The 8,286-nt window shown below is 37.8% G+C and overlaps 1 pseudogene; it reads left to right on the top strand.

Annotated features, from left to right (window-relative positions):
- On the top strand, positions 1 to 6,923 carry LOC105442818 (annotated as a pseudogene).
- Positions 6,924 to 8,286: the final 1,363 nt, after the last annotated feature.

The following is an 8,286-nucleotide window of genomic DNA, read 5'->3' as shown; positions in this document are numbered from 1 at the left end:
TCAGTAACAATGTAACAAACAACAAAAATAATGGCCAGATCAGCCCATGGCGCAGCAGTATGGCAAGATAAACTCTGGATCTTTGCTGGCTATGATGGCAATGCCAGATTGAATGACATGTGGTGTGTATCACTGAATGGAGACTGCAAGTCATGGGAAGAGGTTCAACAAACTGGTGATCACCCTCCAACGTGCTGTAACTTTCCAGTAGCAGTGTCAAGGGATGGTATGTTTGTATTCTCAGGGCAGAGCGGTGCCAAGATCACCAATGATCTTTATCAGTTTGACTTCAAAGAAAGAAGAACGGCGGAAGATCTCATCAGATCACATCTTGAAAGGTACCCCGCCCCCTCCTCAGCGTCGCTATGGTCACATCATGGTGTCACATGACAGACATCTCTACGTGTTTGGTGGTGCAGCGGATAACACTCTACCCAACGAGTTACACTGCTATGAAATTGATGATGGAACATGGAGTGTTATCAAACCATCTTCAGATAGTCAGTTTCCCTCAGGCAGACTATTCCATGCTGCCTCAGTTATAGGGGATGCCATGTTGATCTTTGGAGGGACAGTGGATAACAATATTCGAAGTGCGGAGATGTACCGTTTTCAGTTCTCTTCGTACCCACAATGCACCATGAAGGACGATTTCGGCAAACTCCTCCTTGGCCGACAGTTTACAGATGTGGAATTCATCGTCAGAGAGAATGATGTAATTGTACCAGCCCACGCAGCCATTATTGCAGCGAGGTGTCAGCACCTGAGATTGAAGATTGAGCAAGCTAAGGAGTCTCAACTCGCAGGAGACCAAAGTAATGTTCAGCCTGACCAAGAGGGTGATTCCTCCACCACTACCACTACCACTAGCACCACTACCAGTGCAACCACTACCACCACTGGAGCAACCAGCTGTAAGAAGAGGCAACCTCCTGTGCCCCAGGTCCTGATCCCTGATGCAAGACCAGAAGCCTTTGAAGTCCTCCTTTGGTTCCTATATAAGGTGGACAGGAAATTCAAAGGTTTTGATGATAGAAATACTGACTTTCTGCTACTTCTTATGGATGTGTATAGACTCTCTGTACAGTTCTCACTCCGGAAGCTGGAGTACATGTGTGTTCATTTCCTATGGGTTTCAATCGGCCACTGCAATGTTCTACAAGTGTTGCAGTATTCAGACAGGCTTCAACTTGATTTTATCAAGGAGTTCTGTCTCAACTTTGTTGTGAAGGAGAGCAACTACAACTACAAAAGATTCATGTTGATTCTTTATTTCAAATTTAGATATTTATCAATTTTTTGATAATTTCATGTACAAAAGGCATGGAAAATTGTCCGACATGACATCACAGATTCTGTCGAATTTGCCGACTCCAAGGATCCCCATGAGCGGGTAAGGATCGTGTATTACTGAAACTTTGAAAATTCATAACTTTTAAACGCATTATCGGATTTTGCTCAAACTTTCACAGTTTGTTCGTTTCATTTTTGTTCATTAATTATCATCTCAAAAAATCTCGGGGTTCGTTTCCCTTTAACAACCGTAAAGGCAAGTATCGAAATGAGCCTGAAATCGTAATCTGTCCTGGGACAGTGAAAATAGTGTGTGGAACAGTGAATTGTTTTTAAAATTCACCATTGTGGGATTAAAGACACATTCGTGAAGGAATGCTGATCTACAATGTCCAGACAAGATGAGTTTAAAAGTGTATAAGTTCTCGGCAAACAGCAGGGAGAGTCAATTGTCAGAGCGCCCTCCTGTGCCCGGGTAGGAAACAGAGGACAGAGGAAGCATGTGGTCGAGTGTTAAGAGTGGCAAGCAGACTGACCATTCGTAATTCGTATCGTAATGAGCCTGAAATCGCAATCTGTCCTGACACAGTGAAAATGGTGCGTGAAACAGTGGATTGTTTTTAAAATTCACCATTGCCCAATGACTGGACCTCACATGCAATCAACTTCATCTATACTGAACATATCACAGAGGTTTTTAATTAAAGATAAACAAAATTTTAGAAATAAACTAAGAGCGCCATTGTCCATTTTGTAGAAATACTCAATGCAAGAAAAGGAGTGAGTATAATTGTCGACGGTGAGACATGTGATATTACATGAAATTGAATATAAAACAAAAATGAATGTGTGTATTTGGAATGCAGCGAATTGGAACACAAATGAATTGGAACACAAAAAGAATGCATAACATTGGCATTCGCTTCATTATATAATTCTTAAAAATTGCAATTATGCTCAATGAAGCACACCGACCATGTTCCTTAACAGACATCTGAAACATTTTTGATTTAGTGAGGTCGGAGGACACAAAAGACAATAGTGGAAGATAACTCTTTGGAATTTATGTAAGTGGGCCCTGATCTTTTCCTTTGCTTCTGGCTTTTCAAATGAGCATTTCTTGCCTCTCTTTTCCCCTTTTAGCAACCCTAGCTAACCGTGTCATTGTCTATCTTTGACAATGCAGTACTAATACCTGCCGATCCGAGATACCTAAAGTGGTCAGGTACAATTTCCTACACACTTGAGTCCTTTCTGCTATCGTGTGTGCTTCCAGGCCAGCGAGCTGAAACATTAGTTATTTCATACTTGGCATAGCATGTGAGTTGGACATTAATATTGTGGAACCCTTCCTTCCGTGGAGGTGTCCCCCATCCAATATTTCCCTTTCTTGTTATCATTTTGTTTGCTTACCAGTATTTTATTTTTATGAATAGGGCCCCTTCTTCATGTTTATGAATATTTTGCATTCACCTCATCTCACATAGAGCAGTATCCATTCCTGTAACCTTGATGAAGGTGAAGTTGTGTGTGGAAAACTAGCGCTTGTAATACAGGATTGATGAACTAAAAGCCAATGGGCAAGACAGCACTTGCTGTAAGTTCCTGATCTTTTCCATTTCTTCTGGCTTTTCAAATGAGTATTTCTTGCCTCTCTTTTCCCCTTCTAGCAACCCTGTGTCATTGTCTATCTTTGACAATGCAGTACTTACCTGCTGATCTGAGATACCTAAAGTGGTCAGGAACAATTTCCTACACACTTGAGTCCTTTCATCAACCCCTGTTTTTGATGGGAGACAGTACAAGATCTTTCATTTTTTCCTTCCTTCATTTGGATTGTTGACACCTCAAGTGTGTCTGGCTATCCATTTCCTTTGTGGTGGTAGATCCTGCATTTTGTAGACTTCACTGCGAATGTCTTGCATGTCTTCAAAGCAAATCTTATCGCAGTTCAACCTCCGGACTTTACATTTTTTTACTTTGCACCTTGAAAATTCTAGGGACTTTCTTCCAGTAATGTGTTTCCCTGACTTTTGAGACACATAACTTTCCCCACTGTTTCTCATTTGTTTCTCAATTTTGCTTTTTGATTCGACTCTTTTGGGAGGATTAGGGGTAGAGATAGTGTGTTCTTCATGACTGATGATACTAAAATCATACGGTACCCATCAACAGGGAAATCAGGGGGGGGGGATATACACTCTAAAAACAATCTAGTCAGATTTTACTAGATAGAAGGATCCCACAGGCACTTACTCTTTCTAGTCACTTTGACCTAAAAAAAATTAGTCACAGATTTTGACTAGAAGTAGAAATCTAGTGAACGAGAAAGATCTAGTTATGCAGTTTGACCAGCTTGTAGTAAAAATGTTTAGGAAAAACTGATCAGGCATTTTGACTAGATATCTAATCAGTGTTATGATTCATTAATCTAGTCAAAGTCAACCAGTTTTGGCACACTAGATGGAGCAAGTCATCTGGAAAGTAGTATACAGCTGTATGTTCTTCCACTTCTTCTTGACCAAAATTATCCCCGATTTGTTTATCTGCAATATCGTCCTCATCACCTGCAGAAACATGCAATTCATCACCATCTGATTCACTTCCATCATCAAAGTTCCCTATTCCTTGATGTACTTGTGGAACATGGTGATCTTCTTGACTAGCATGGAATGTTAAATGTTGTTTGGAGATTGCAATATGTCCTGAGTAGGTACCTTTTACTCTGATCTTGACGACATACAATGCATTCTGTGAATTCCCTTCCAATGGTTATTTCATGAACCATTTTGAGATGCCATAATAGGCTGTTTTCATTTTCCAGGACCACATTACCACATTTTGGACATAAAAAACCCATTATTTTATACTTTTTCCTTCAACAATTCTTGCACCTTCAGCTTCTGCAATTCTCGGAGAAATTTCAGTGGTGGTCCTACAGGTTGGATCAGCTCCATCACTGTTCTTGGTTCCAAAAGAAAGAACGTTTCTGGGTTGATTTCATTTTCTGTACATCCATCTTCTCTTTTCTCATCTGGAGTACACGACAAGTGAAGTCTTCCGAGACAAACACCTTCCCATCCCATTTCCTTAGAGGCTTAAGTTTAAAAAGCGAAGTGGATGATCCTTGGCCTCATTGCTGCTCCATCTGTCTGGTCGCTAATTACGGTGGGGGTGCGATGACACCGTTCAATGGCATAATTGTTCTGGGGAACACCAACAAAATCACTGAAGAATGCTCTCACTGTTTCATAAGAGTTTTCTTGGGGACTTCGGAGACACCATGCAACACAAGGTTGCTTCGCCTGGCTTGGTTTTCCAGATCATCTAATTTCATTAAAATTTCTTTCTTCTCCTTTTTACAATTCTTGCACCTTCAGCTTTTGCAGTTCTCTGAGAAATTTTAATCGTGGTCCTACAGGTTGGATCAGCTCCATTACTGTTCTTGGTTCCAAAAGAAAGAACGTTTTTGGGACGATTTCATTTTCTGTACAGAAATGAAAGTGGTAATACCAAAGTTACTTCATGAAATCTCTCAAAACATTGTTAATTACATCGTAACTTCCTCCCAGCCTGACCACATATTTCTCAAAGTTCAATATGTTGAAGGTGGGCTGGTGCATAAAGAACATTTAAAGCACTATGGATAATATAAAGGTGGTTATTTTTAAGAAAGATTTGTTTTCTTTCTTTGATACTTAAGTTTAAGATTAACTTAAAGAGAATGTTAAAACCTTACCTTCTGTTTGAAGGAGAGGGGTTGTTGGGAGAGAGGGGATAGTCTGCCTGTTCGGCACCGGTTATGCCTGTGCATGTTGGTTGCGTGCACCTGGATAGAACTAAATGGGTGAAAAGTAACAAGAGAAATAGTAGTTCTGGGATGGGTCATTAAATGGAATCATTAGAAAATGCCAGTTCCTGTCAGTTCTTGAAAATCTGCTGAAACTCTTGATATAAGTTTCAACTTGAATTGTGTTCACTCTTTCATTCATTTTATTTTCTCAAAAACTATCTTAAAGAAAAGAGTTTCAAACATTTTTTTAAGAAGGACTAAACCTTATAGAGCAATAAGAGCATGTTAAAACTTTACCTTCTGTTTGAAGGAGAGGGCTTCTTTATAGAGAGGGGATAGTCTGCCTGTGTGTCACCGGGTCTGCCTGTTCATGTTGGTTGCATGCACCTGAAAAATGGGGGAAAAGTAAAGTACAGAGGAACAAAAACAACAATTTGTCCATGCATCAGGAGAGAGTAACCTCTTCCTTGTATTCTACATCCACAGATTGATAGGCAATACAAACAGTAAATGGTAATTAGTAATCTTTCTCAATCAAAATTTATTAGAGGTTACTAAGCCCATAGTAACCTTGGAACCTTTCATCTGGCTGTTGAAATGTATTATATTTTCTTGATGATAACATATGTAATATCGAGCAGGTGAAATGGTAGACAGAGCCATCTTACCTGGTCATTATTACCTCTGGAATGTTTACATCTGCCATTTTCCTCTTTGCCATTTTGTAGAAGAAGGGGACCAGCCTAGATAGGTCAATGGCCTTTTCTCAGTTTTTTGGCCCCTCACATCCCTACTCTACCCATTCATTATTTTGTAGTGTTGTTGTTGTATTTGTTCTTATCTCATTACATATTTTATATATATTGCATTTTATATTATTGTAATTTGAATGTTATATTATTGTAAATTTTTTATTGGATGTGAAATAAACTGAACTAACTGAAATGTATGGCAAAATTACATTGGTAATAAATTCTTATGAAATAAAAGCATGAATATTCCTAATTATGAACATACAATTCATAAATTGGTAAAACTGTTAAACTTTTAAAAATAGCATACTATGTGAGCGTGAATTAGAATGTGATATTACTCTAACGTCTCTTATTTATAGTTTTAATAATCTATCTAGCAGATATTTATTGCATGATCCCCATATAAAGTTGCCATAGTTCAAATGAGGTAAAATCATAGTATTGTACAACATCAATAAAGCAAAGTTAGGTATAGTATCACTCAATCTGTTTATAGCTCTGATGCATCTGGATATTACATTAGATATCTTGTTAAATTGTGATTTCCATTTCATATCTTCAGTTGAATCGGTGCATTGTGCATGTACATATGAATATGATTACCATAATTTTTTTGATAAAAAAAAATGTAGTAATAATTTAATGGCTAAAAGCCACTTGTTTACTTTATCTAATTCTGAGTTCATAGTCTGTTCCAAATAGTTAAAATTGTTGTGTTTCAAGAATATATTCATATCGTCTGCAATAAAATGTTGGTACACTGGAACATAAATGCAAATCGTTTTTACAGTAGAAAAAGAAGGGGGCCTAATATCAAACCTTGAGGTACACCACATTTAAATGTTTTATTTCAGATTCACAAGAATTAAATGCTGTATACTGGTTACGTTCAAATCAAATAAATGTGCAATAGTTTAAACGGTATACATCTAATTCAATAAAATCAATTGCCTCATTTATTTATTATTATCTAATGCAGAGACAATATATAAAGGATTTCTCTTTCAGTTATTTGTTTCAAAAAAACAATTTATGTTGTGTTCATCATATTTATTAAAATTAAAACTCAGAACAATATTTAAGCCTGTGTGTCTTTGTGATAGTTCTGTGATATTTTAGCACTTAACATTTCGTTTTCATGAGGGTAAAGTAGAAATTGAATTCTGAATTGAAATTGTGAGGAATATGGTAAGGTACTGTTCATGAACTTTTAGAAAGAAATCAAAAAGCTAGAGAGAGGGAGAAAGGGAGAAATTAAAAGAGGGTTGGAAGGAGAGGAAATATGAGAGTGATTGAATAAAGGCATGAAAGAGTGATGACAGAAAAGAGAGAGAGGGATGGAGGGAGGGAGAGAAATAAATATGAGAAGGACAAAATTAATGTGAGATTTGAAAGTGCTGATGCTTGATGTCATCCTCCATACATTCTTGTGTAGCGCCATCCCTCGACGTAAGTTTGAGTGTGTAGTTTACCTCTTTATTGATCTCTCTCTTCCCCCTCTCCCTCTCGGTCTCCCTCCATCTGTCTGTCTCTCTCACTATCTCCCCACCCCCTCTCTCTCCACCCCCCTCTCTCCATACTGTTCTCTTTCGTCTTCGTTTTTGCCTGTTTCTTCCCCCTCCTTTTTTTGTAACCTTAGCATGTATCTACAATTGTACATAGAATAGAATATAATTTATTGACTCTTGTGACCCCCTTCTGGAGTATGAGAGTACAACACATTTACATGTCATGTTAATGATACATAATAAAGAATACAAACATGTCATAATAATACAAAGAATACAGAATACAACCAAACGACAATATAAATGTACATGAACACTGGCCTATTTGTACAATTTTCAAAGCATTTGACTAAACTTCACAGACGAAAGAAACAATACCTACAAATCAATTTGCGGAATGTCTGTTCCGTTTTTACACATTTTTCTTCAATTCATACTTTACCAATAAATACATATCTTTCCATATCTGACTGTCGTCCACTGTCTTTCTGTCTTCTCTTCACCAACGTTTCAGCTTCGACCGTCGTCACTTCAATTTTCTGTACGATTGTTCCACAGTGTATCTGTACCTTTGTCATCTTATCTTGCCTCTATCATGTCTATATCAACCTAGTATCATTTCATATACCCCCTAAAAGCTTTGGGCATGATGATGTTTACAATTCCTATAATTCATGTCGGAGACCCACGTCCCTATTTTAATTCCTTGTCATTTCTTTACCTGCGTACCATTAAAGAGGTAATAGAGAGTTTTGGAAATCGTGATAACAGATTTCGACAACACTGTCAAAGATTAATTCGAAATCGTCCGACTCTGCTATAGGCCTTCATGTAATTGATACTAATTAATTTTATAGGATTGTCTAGAACAGCAATATGTAAATAGATTAAAGGTACTATGTCCCATTTGCAGGGCCAAAAAATGAAAAGGTTAAAT

Source organism: Strongylocentrotus purpuratus, unplaced genomic scaffold (assembly GCF_000002235.5).
Source record: "Strongylocentrotus purpuratus isolate Spur 01 unplaced genomic scaffold, Spur_5.0 spur5_scaffold_7, whole genome shotgun sequence".
Classification (NCBI taxonomy): Eukaryota; Metazoa; Echinodermata; class Echinoidea; order Camarodonta; family Strongylocentrotidae; genus Strongylocentrotus; species Strongylocentrotus purpuratus.
The sequence above is the reverse complement of the archived record's forward strand: the minus strand, read 5'-3'. Positions and strand labels throughout refer to the sequence as shown.